The sequence below is a fragment of the Balaenoptera acutorostrata genome, chromosome 2 (assembly GCF_949987535.1).
Source record: "Balaenoptera acutorostrata chromosome 2, mBalAcu1.1, whole genome shotgun sequence".
Lineage (NCBI taxonomy): Eukaryota > Metazoa > Chordata > Mammalia > Artiodactyla > Balaenopteridae > Balaenoptera > Balaenoptera acutorostrata.
The window spans coordinates 96,919,252-96,931,475 of NC_080065.1; positions in this window are offsets into that span (position 1 = coordinate 96,919,252).

Sequence of the window (12,224 nt, forward strand, 5' to 3'; positions counted from 1 at the left end):
AACCCTATCTACTAGTTGCACTATTGCAGCATGCCACCTGGGACATTGTAGCCTTTTCCCCCCTTCTTTTTACATTAATGCCTTGGCTTCATTCACAGCTCTTTTCTATGTGTTACCTTCAGAGTTGAGTTGGAGGAGGAAGTAAGAACCTATGATAATTAGCCATCTTGTCAGGAACAAGGAATTCCCTATTTCCATTCCCTGTGACTTTCATAATTAAATTTTAGTAGCTTCTGTATACTCCATCTTATTGATGAGCAACAACGTGAGACATTCATAAGGCAGGGAAAACTAAACTACAGTATTCAGGATCATATGTAGGTGATGAAACTATAAGAAAAGCAATGAAGTGGTTACCATAACAGTCAGGATAGATATTATCTTTGTGGGGAGGGAAGGGATTGGAATTGGGAAGGGACAGGTTGGGGGCTTCTGAAGTATGGCAAGTTTTTTGTTTCTTGACATGGCTGGTGATCAGGATGGGCTACATAATTTGCAGAGCCATTACAAAATGAAAAAAATGCAAAGTGGAGTCCCTTGTTTTAAAGATTATTAAAAAAATCTCAAGACAGTGACATTAGATCAACCATGGGGACCTTGGTGTGGGTCTCTGTGTAACTGCACATGAGTCAGCCTTGGTGGTGATTGGATGAGTATTCACTCTATAATAATTTGTTAAGCTAGGTGTTTATGTTTTATGCACTTTCTTTCATGTTTGCTATGTTTCACAATAAACAAATAAAATAACTGAATAAAATGGGAACTCATAAATAACAAAGAATGAATTAAAACTCAATATGATTACTTTGAGGAGCTCACACTGGTTAGGAAAAGATAAAAGGGTAAGAAATATAAACAGAAAGACAAGAGATATCAATAGTAGAAGGAACTGTGTTAACGTCTGTATAAAAATAGGAGGCCCCAAAGGAGAGAAAAAAATAAGCAGAGAAGTAAATATTTTAAGAAATAATGACTGAGAATTTTCCAGAATGAGAGAAAGTGGAAAGAATTCACTCAGTATAAAATAGGATAGATAAGAAGATACCTATACCTAGACATACTATCATAAACTTTAAGAACAAATAAGAACCAGAGAAAATTCTAAAAGCTTCTAGAAAGAAAGAACAGATAAGTCATAACAGTACAAGGGTAAGAGTAAATTTAATGCTGAACTTCTCTTCAGTGACATGGAATGCAAGAACATAATGAAGCAGTGTCTTCAAAATGTTAAAGGAAAAGTCCTTTAGACTTAGAATTTTATTTTTAGCTAAACTGTTTGTTCTAAAACTTTTTGATCTCAGAACTCCTTTGCATTCTTAAAAATCATTGAGGACTCTAAAGAGATACTGTTTTGTGGATTATGTCTATCAATATTTAATGCAATTGATATTAAAACTGAAAAAAAGATTAAAAAATAATTGTATTACTTCATTGAAAAATTACTAGTTGCATTTTAACATAAATAGCATACTTATGTATATTTCAAACAAAATACAATTAGTGAGATGACTGGCATTGTTATGACTTGACCTGACTCAGGAACTTGATCTGTTGGGAAATGCTCTGTCCCCAAGGCATTTGTCGAGAACAATAAGCAGCAATTCTTTAACATCTCAGCTGCCTGAAGCTCCAACGCCAGTTGGGGCAAACAAGCCTGGCCAGAAACTTTAGAGGAAAATCTGGGAAACAAAATATGTATAGGGGGTTTTGAAAAACTCTAATTTATTTCTGGTAATCTAGAATGCCATGTGCATGTGTGGGACTGAGAGCATATCCAGGAAAGGCCCGAGAGGGCCTCATTTTCTCCCCTCTGGCTGCCTTTGAGGCCATGGGCAAGCAGAAAGTGAAGGCTAAGGCAGAGTTGTAACTTCTCGAGTTTTGAAGGTATGCTCCAACACAAACTCAGAGCTGTTCATCGAGGCTCCAGTCTCTTCTTAAAATGGTTCTAAGAAGGTGAGAACACAGTTATGGGATAAAAAAAGATGTCTTACCCTAGAAAATAAGTGTGCTTCTGGTGATCAGGAGAGAAGTTCTGAACACATTCAGACATCTCTGTCTCCTCAGCAGATCCTGCACAAGTGATGACTTCATTGCAGTTTCTCTCTTCTCTGCTTGCACATTCTCTAGAGTAGTTCTAGAGGCTTCTGAAGTAAGAATGTGAATAATAAGAGGACACCAGCTTATCTCATCAGGCATACCCTAACATGATGCTTTATTTCTACTAAACATAAAATCAAGAAACAGAAGCAAACAAATGAAATAAACCACCTAATCAGTTTTAAAACATAAAAATGGGCTCCAGGGTAGAGTAGAATCTAGGACCACAGTGTTTTAGAAAATAAAATTTAGAAAAATAAATAATGCCAAAAGCACACAGTAAATGAAGCCTGTTTCAAAGGAAAAAGACTAAATTAAAAATAAAAACTTTCAAGCAGTTCAGGGAACACAAGAAGCATGCCATAAAGCTGAGCAAGTTGTGAATAGGGAGGAATTCAACACCTGTTTGGGAATCTTTTTCCATTTAGCACTCATAAACCAAGCTCTGTCATTTAAGGTTTAATCTTTTGAAAAAAACAAGCCTTTATCAATAAAGGTGCCTTGCTCTGTCAATTTTCTTTCACTTGGGATGGCACTCAGAGTGCAAATGATGTGAAAGGAGGCCGAAGCTCTCTCCCTAAGTCAGTAATACAAGTTGGTTGTGATTCCATGGGGTCTACTGTGCTTTTTAGCATTTTTAATTCTATTTTGGATTGGACTGGGGAGGAGGGAGAGTGGATTCATATCATTTTTTTCATCCTGTTGCCCAGACTTAGACTTGTCCCATTTCTGAAGCATTACCATTTTTGGAGTTGAGGAAAGAGAGTTGAATCGAATCCTCTAAGTTTACTTTCTGCTTGTCGGGTGTAGGAGCCCTGTGCATGCCTTCCCTCCCACATCCAGGAGTCATATCTATTTGAGATTGATCCACTCTTACAGGCTGAACACTTTGAAGCAGATGAAGCAACCAACAGACAAATGATCATCCCCATTCAACACTGCTATAAAGTATAGAAAAATGTTTTACAACTGGTTTAATAAAAGAAGTTATTATTGTTTTTCAAATTCAACGAAGCACTGATATGTTACTAGGCACTGAGTTAGGTGCTTGCACATGTATTATTTCACTTTATTGGTAGCATCATTATTTCCCCCGAAGTTCCAATAGGAAATTAAGTGATACTGCAAGCCATTTGTGGGTGAAATTGCTGCCAAATGCTTAGAGGAAATTCAGAGCTTTAATTCAGAGGTTTAATTCAAGACTGAGCTGAATCAATCTCAGATGCTTTTCTATTCCAGTTCAGATTGTGTTGTTTTTACCTCTTTCCTTGAATCTCCTGCAACAGGTCTCAGGTCTGAGACCTTGTCACTGTGAGCACTCGAACAATGAAGACATATTTGAAACGTACAAACTCTACAAAGACACCAGGACTGACCTACCCTTGTCAAGAAGTCCATTTGTTACATTGATTCAGCTAAGAAGTTTGCATCCCATAACTTCTTTTGAAATTTACAAGCTGCTTATAAAACCCTTAAGAAAGAATAACCAGATATGAGGATGCATGCAATAATATTTTATGACATTGGAGAAGTGCATCTCTGAAACTTAACTCTGAGTCCTTCATTCAGATGATATGTTGACAGAGGGGCCAGAATGAAGATCAGGTATGTGGGGCTTTCTGGATGACTGGACCTCAACATGTATTTCTGTTCCAATTCCAGATAGAAAGCCCTTTCTCAAGGCTGCAGGTAAGAGGACTTACTGCCTCAGTTTTTAACCCTTACTCCAACTCATGTGGAAAGGCATTTGAGCCCAGAGGTGATATAATACTTCCAGGACAGGTCAGAGTCCAAGCCTGAAGGCATTCATGTGGTCTGGTGCAAGGACAGGTGTTGAAGGGAGACCTAGAGGAGTCTCTAACTTCATGATCAGGACCCTTTACTTCCCTTCCTCAGTCAGGAGCTGGGATGAGCGTTGGGAGATCTTGGCTCTCCTCCCTCCCTGCTTCACACTGTAAAGTTTCAACTTGTTCAGAATCTTTAATGCATGTCCACGTGATACCATCTCACAGTCAGGATGTTTTCTGAGGGGGCAAGGAGTTTGCCAAGTTCAGCTGGCACCAAGAATGGAATCCGTCATCTGGGGAAAACAGGGAGGTATCACAAGTGGAATGAGATGCTTTAGCTGGACAAGCTGAGGTCCTGGGGTCCTCCTCTGCCTCCTCCAATCCAGGATGAGGATCAGGCTGCCAACGCGCATGGTCATAAAGCATGACCTCGAGACAGAAGAAGGGGGTTTGCAACTGCTGAAAGTATGCCTCAATTAGGAAAATCAGTTCCTAAATAGTACAGAGCAAGTATAGGAACATGGCTGAGGAACTTTTTATATTCAGAGCAAGGACACAGCTTTGTGTGTGTGTGTGTGTGTGTGCACGCACGGGCGTACGCACGCACGGGCATACGCATGCATGCACACGCGCATGTGTGTTTACGTTGTGGCAAAATGTATATTCCACATGAAATTTTCCATTTTAACAATGAATGAAATTTTCCATTTTAACAATTTTTCAGTGTACAGTTCAGTGGCACTAGGTACATTCACAGTACTGTGCAACTATCACCACTATGCATCTCCAGAACTTTTCCTCATCCCAAATTGAAACTCTGTACCCATTAATACCCATTAAATAATGACTCCCCATTCTTTCTTTTCCTCAGTCCCTGGAAACCACCATTCTGCTTTCTGTCTCTATGAATTTGACTATTCTGGATACTTCATAGAAGTGGAATCATACCAATATTTGCCTTTTTGTGGATGGCCTATTTCATGTCTTTGAGGTGCATTCATGTTGTAGCATGTATCACAATTTCCTTCATTTTTAAGGTTGAATAATATTTCATTTTATATATATATACACATACATACATACCATAACTTGTTCATCCATCCATCTGTGGATGCTTGGTTTGCTTCCAACTTTTGGCTATTGTGAATAATGCTGCTATGAATGTGAGAGCACAAACGTCTGTTTGGGAGCTTAGTGTTTTTACTGTGAAAAACTACACATCTACAATTTGGGGTTGGAGCATTGTGTATTCTTATTTGGGTTAACCTTTCCATCCTTGAAGAGTGTCCCAGCGTGAGAGAAAGGAGGATATTCTCAAGTGTTTGAGTAGAAAAACTGGGCACAGCCTGGTAGTCTGAAGCACAGAACCTGTAAATTAATGCTAGTTAAAAATTTTTTTCTGATGACAAAATCTTTCTCAGATTAGTGTGTTGCAAATCAGCTTTTGAAAGTGTTGCTTGGTTTGACTTTCCTAACTGATCTTCTTGACTTAGTTTTCAGTGTTTCAGGAGGTAGCTTAGGTTCAAGTGCCCAACAGTCCCTGACGTGGGCCTGCCTCCAGGCTTTGTTAGGAAGTGAGAACTCCGTTTACTTAAGTATTTTTTTTTCTTAAAACACTTGTTAAATTATATCGATATGTGGCCTTATTTTTTTTTTTTAATTTATTTATTTTTGGCTGCGTTGGGTCTTCGTTGCTGCGCGCAGGCTTTCTCTAGTTGCAGTGAGTGGGGCTACTCTTCATTGTGGTGCACAGGCTTCTCATTGCGGTGGCTTCTCTTGTTGCGGAGCACGGGCTCTAGGCACGTGGGCTTCAGTAGTTGTGGCACGAGGGCTCAGTAGTTGTGGCTTGCGGACTCTAGAGCGCAGGCCCAGTAGTTGTGGCACACAGGCTTAGTTGCTCCCCGGCATGTGGGATCTTCCCGGACCAGGGATCAAACCTGTGTCCCCTGCATTGGCAGGCAGATTCTTAACCGCTGCACCACCAGGGAAGTGCTGAGAACTCTGTTTATTTTACTCCCCCACACTTTGCTGAGAGAATGAGGCAGCAGTGATGGAAGGGAACAATTATGGCGACTTCTCTGTGTGGTTAGAAGAGTGAAGCTGAAACATAGGAAAGTGCTAATTCTGAGTAAAAGCCCAGCAGGAAAGTGGAAGGGGGAAGGCTACGTCTATCAATACTTCCCTACAGAGATTTTCTTTGGGCTATGGGCTAACATGTGACAGGGAACTTACATAAACTTAAGGATTTTTGTACATTTTCTACCTATAGTTACAGGAGCACATCTTCTTTATCCATTCATCTATTGATGGGCACTTAGGTTTCTTCCATACCTTGGCTTTTGTGAATAATGCTACAGTGAATATAGGGGTGTGTGTATCTTTTTGAATTAGAGTTTTCATTTTCTTTGGATAAATACCCAGAAGTGGAATTGCTGGATCATAAGATAGTTCTATTTTAAATTTTTTGAGGAATCTCCGTACTGTTTTCCATAGTGGTTGCACCAATTGCATTCCCAACAGCAGTGTACTATGGCTCCCTTTTCTCCACATCCTTGCCAACATTTGTTGTTTGTTGTCTTTTTGGCACCAGCCATTCTGACAGCATGAGGTGATATCTCCTTGTAGTTTTGATTTGCATTTCCCTGATGGTTAGTGACTGTTGATCATGCTGCTTCTCTTTGGTGCCTTGTATTCATTTTTCTGTCTTCAGAAGAGTTAAGATCTTAGGCATTTGCTTCTGGCTTGCTATTGTTGTTGCTGATACTGGGAGAAACTGTGGAGATAATTTCTCATCCATGAATATCCACACCAACTGAATACACTGTAAAATATAGACAGTAACCATTGTAAAAATGCCTCGGAAATGAAATGATACCTAAAGCAAACTGTTGCTAAATGATGAAAATAAGATGAAGAGCACTTTCTGGCATTAATGTAATTATTTCTTGTAATTTTATCTCAGTAGTAAAGATTTATATATACCTATTATTAATCAAGAGAAAGATCAATTTAACAGCTCATAAGTGGCATATGTGATAAAAGGATGTCTCCAAGGTTGAATAGGAAAACATTTTAAAGAAAAAAAGTAGAAGCACTATTTCCATACAAGAATCATGAAAATATGCACATACTTATAGATGTTAAATATGAGTGCAACTAGGATAATATTCTTAAAAATATGTTGTGTTTTTATTTTTTCTCTCCTTCCATGTATTTTCCTTCTACAGCCTGAAGGATTCATATGGCTGAGGGTGGGGATGAAATTATAGGATTATTACAGTAGGAATATAAAGAGAAAGAAAGAATCAACGTTCAATTTCTGCCATATCAAACAGGATTTTGCATTAAGGCAATAGGCTTGCATGATAAACTTTATGAGGAAGAGGCAAGTTTCTCAAACTTAGCACATCAAGAACCAAACAGGGAGAACTTGGATCAGAGTATCAGAGTTTCTTCGATAAAGGTAAACAAGAGTAAATTCCCATCTATCTATGACAGTTATTCCATGAGACATACTGCCCTAAGCATGAAATGAAATCCTCTTGTCATGAGGGATTGTGGGATAAAGAGGGAAGAGAGAGGCAGAGTAGGTAGGGGGTGAGAGACATCCCAACTGCTCCTCTCTGGGCTAAAATATGTTAAATAATCTGAAGGGAATGCCAAGGTCAGGGAGCTGTGTCCTTGATTGGCATTTTGGTGTTGGGGGTAGGGGGTTATTTTTGTAAGTTACACACTAATTTGTGGGAGAAACCGCATCAAATTAAACTTGTTGACAGTGGTTTTAGGCATAAAAGGGGGGCTAAGCTTAGTTTTCCCACTCACCTTTGGTTCATGGCCTAGACAAGTCCAGAAGCTTCTAATATTCTTTAGGAATGACACAACATTTGGCTAAGGATTTTTTTAATTAAAAAAATTTTTTTAATTAAAAAAATTATTTTTTATTTTTTGGCCGCACTGCACAGCATGCAGGATCTTAGTACCCTGACCAGGGATCGAATCCACGCACCCCCTGCAGTGGAAGTGCAGGGTCCTAACCACTGGATGGCCAGGGAAGTCCCTGCTAAGGGTTTAGATGAGGAATTTGCTCTAGGTTGGAGTAGGGGAGTGTGGGGGGAAGTTACCATGTAGCTGAAGGCTGCAAGGCAGAGCTGGTGGCTGGGATCATACAAGAGACACACGTACTTCCAAGTAAGCCAAGTAAGCCAATGAGTAATGCTAGACCCAGAACAAGCCAAAGAGACCAAACCACAAATTACACCAGGCACGGATTTGTGCTGTAAATGCTGTCAGAGGGATAAGTGACCAGTCTGACTAGGGTGGTTGACGTAGAGGTCAGAGAAGCAAGAAGTTACCACTCAGATCATTAGATCCCTCTGTCCACTGCCATGAGCATGCACCCCATCTGAGGGCAGGGGTGGTAGAAGGGAGAATTTCTGAAAGCCTGGCCTTGGTCCCAGCCTGGGAGTTCCCAGTGGAAGTCTGGCTGTATCTCCTGTATGATCCCAGGAGGGATCAATGAGTTACTTCAAAGTATGTTCTCAGACAGACAGATTACTAGATTGGACTGAAATGTAAATGTCTTCCTCCTGCTACTAGGTGGTGGGTGCTTGTGAGCACTTATCAGAAGAGTTATAGGCAAGATTTTAAAAATGTACATTTCCTCTGCCCATCTGAGCAAAGGGTGAGAAATTTACAGCTCTAATAAATCAATAAAACTCTTAAAACAAACTACATAGTATGACAAATGACAGACACAACAAATTAAGATGAGAAAACCCTTGTGATATTTTTAAATTCTAGAAATGTATTGAGGAAATGCTATATACCTTGGGGGTTGATTCTGACTGCTATCCACTAAGTAGGGAAAACTAGCTACTGTTCCTAAGGCCAGTGGGTGTAGAGGTGAGAGCACAGGCTCTGGGCTCGAATCCAGGCTCCACCATTCCCTGCACTGGAGCTTGGCCAAGTTGCATCAGTGGCCTCATCTGAAGATGGGAAGAATCAAATGTCTTCAGAGAGTGGCTTTCAGACACATGGGTTAATATGTGTAATATTTAATAAGTGCTAATAAACATTCACTTTCATTAAAAATGTGGACTATCTATTGCCTTGTGTGAAAACAAACTTGAGAGTAAATAAATCAAAGGGGTCTTGTTAGGGATGCATTTTGAGCGTCCTGAGTCTATATATTTGGCAGCAGCTTTATTCTAAATCTACAGATTCTTTAGTTGAAATGGCGAATCATTATTTCACCTGGTTAGAAAAGAGCAGAAAAAGACTATGATATGGATAGTTCATTAACAAGAATTCCATTGTGTTTCATCACATTAAATGCCACTTTCAGAGATCAGAATAAGATCATAAGACAATAAACCAGTTATGAATTAGCTTAGTATGTATATTTTATTTATTTATTTATTTTTATTAGAGTATAGTTGATTTACAATGTTGTGTTAGTTTCTGCTGTACAGCAAAGTGAATCAGCTATACATATACATATATCCCCTCTTCCTTGGATTTCCTTCCCATTTAGGTCACCACAGAGCACTGAGTAGAGCACCCTGTGTATACAGTCTGTTCTCACTAGTTATCTATTTTATTAAGTATGTATATTTTTAATGTCACATTAGAGGTCATTTCATGGTTAGGTATTATTTCCTTTAATATTTAAGTGTTCCCTATAACTTATTTTGCATTTCTTACTCATGAACTTTTCTAAATCTTTGAAAAAATTCACTGGCATAATTTCTTTTTTTTTTTTAATTAATTAATTTATTTATTTATTTTTGGTTGTGTTGGGTCTTCGTTTCTGTGCGAGGGCTTTCTCTAGTTGCGGCGAGCAGGGGCCACTCTTCATCACGGTGCGCGGGCCTCTCACTGTCGTGGCCTCTCTTGTTGCGGAGCACAGGCTCCAGACGCGCAGGCTCAGTAGTTGTGGCTCATGGGCCTAGTTACTCCGTGGCATGTGGGATCTTCCCAGACCAGGGCTCGAACCCGTGTCCCCTGCATTAGCAGGCAGATTCTCAACCACTGTGCCACCAGGGAAGCCCCCTGGCATAATTTCTTAAAGGGGATGGGTTCCTTCAGTTTTTGCCCACACTGTGCAGAAATTCCTTTTATTTGTAATAAAACTACCACTCTCAGACACAAATGTTTTTCTTTGTTAGTTTTTCAGAAAAAAAGGAATGAGGAAAATGCTATTTTTACTTTCATGTTGCATACTAATCTTTAAAATGAGATAGTTTGAAAGTGACCTGGCAAATGAACTAGATTATTTACCAAAATGCAGAAGACACTGTTCTTTACACTTGAGTAAAAAACAGATGATTTCTTAAAATTGCTGTGTACTGTCTATCACTGTGACATCCAAAGCCTTCTCCCAAGAGTTAAAGTTTGGGGATTGTTGTCTTGGACAAAATTTCTCAGCAAGGCTTCTATGCATTTCTGAGGCATGGTTAAGTACAGCATCCAATGTGGATATTCTCGTCCTTACTTTTCGATGGGGAATTAAGGAAACAAACTCCAGATGACTAGCAGTTTTTAATTGAGTGGTTGCATACTCAGTATACTTCCTGGGAAGAATGAACTGAAAAACAAAAACTGTACCCATTGGCAGACAATTCTCCTTGTGTGTCGTGCGTTTCTGCATGTCTTGTGAGCAGAGGCACTGAGTGACTTTGTTTTGTTTTCAATGATGTTTGTGTCAACCTAAAGGAAAACACACAGTTTAAGAGTTGTGAGTTTAAGTTTTATTCAGGGTCTTGCTGAAGACTATAGCCCAACAGACAATCACTCAGCTCTGAGGAAACTGCTCTGAAAAGGTAGGGGAGAAACCAGTTTATATCTGATTTTTGACTAGGGAATACATACAGTCAAGCATACATCTTGGCAAAAGATTACTGGTAATCACAAAGAACAGATATCTCAAGTGAATGATTTTAGTGCTTTTCTGTGTATGGGAAGATGCAAGAATCTGGGGTCATTAAAATTCTGCCTGAGATATACATCTAACTATCTAAGGGGACTGCTTGTCCAAAGCAGAGGGCCTCACCCTGTTATTGTCTCAGTTTCCTGTTAGAGTGCACTGTGGATCAGCAGTGGGTTACAACTTAACCCTAGCAAAACCAGGTGGTGAGCAACACTCTTTGTTCTTCTTTGTTCACATGTATATAGCAAACAGCCTTGGAAGACAGAGACGGTGTCTGCCTCTGGAACAAATGGGAGGCATGCTTACCATCCTTGTAAAAGCTTGGGTTCTTGCAACACACCCCTCTGTGTGTACGGGTGTCCCTTCACTCTCTTTGCATTGCCTTCTGGGAACCAGGGCTCAGGTAACTGACACAAGAAAATGCAAATACTCTGGCAACTGCTATTGCTGTGAGTAACCAAGTGTTTTGACTCTGATCCAGGAGTTTTGTGTCTTCTGTCAGGATCTGTAAACTGTGGCTGACTGAGAATGAAAGAAGAATAGATATCCAAAAGAAAGTTGGGGTGCAATTACCTGAAAAGGAAAAAAGGATGCTGGGTAAACAATGACCAGATATCTGCTACCACAACAAGTACTTTCGTATCAGTGGTCCTTTCCTCCAACTGATTATCTTGCTTAGCAGCTCTCCTTGTCCAAGTCCTAGTCTTCAACTAAGGCCAAGCAAATCTCTCCAGCCCAGAAATGGCATCAAACCTCTTGGTATCTCATTCTTAGAAAAACACATTTCATAAAGTAGGCATTTGATAAATATTTGCTCTTGATGATTTTGATCTGTGTCCTCCTGAGTCTTCAGGCTATAAGATCTTGGAAGATTTTAATCTGCATCCTCCTGTGTCTTCTGGCTAAAAGATCTTGGAAGACAGAGAGTATAGTATCTGGGATTTACTAAAGTCTTTAGCAAATATTAGTGTATAAAGTAAAAAGAGTCTTATTAATCTAGTAAATACATATTAAAATTAGCCATGTTGATAAATAGCTTATTCCAGGGGTCAAACTTATATTATGGGAAAAAAATCACTTGCAGTAATATGAAATGGATATAAAATATGTATAAACTCCTTCTTTTAGTAAGTATAAGCTATGTTCTCATCTGTTCTGGGCTTTTGGATTATGCAATAACTTTTGGCTGTATCCTTGTGGAGAGCTTTAAGATTTAGTATGAGGAGAGATATATACTGGGAAATATTTTTACATAAAATATTTCACTGGAATGTTGGCAAATTTGATAAAAAGTTAATAAGAAAAATGGAAAGATGGCTCATGGTTTCAATATCTAAGAGCTAGTTTAACTACATGTGTGGCTCAAGTTGAACTTCTCTTTGTAAAGATAAACTTAGCATCTTCCTGAAAGC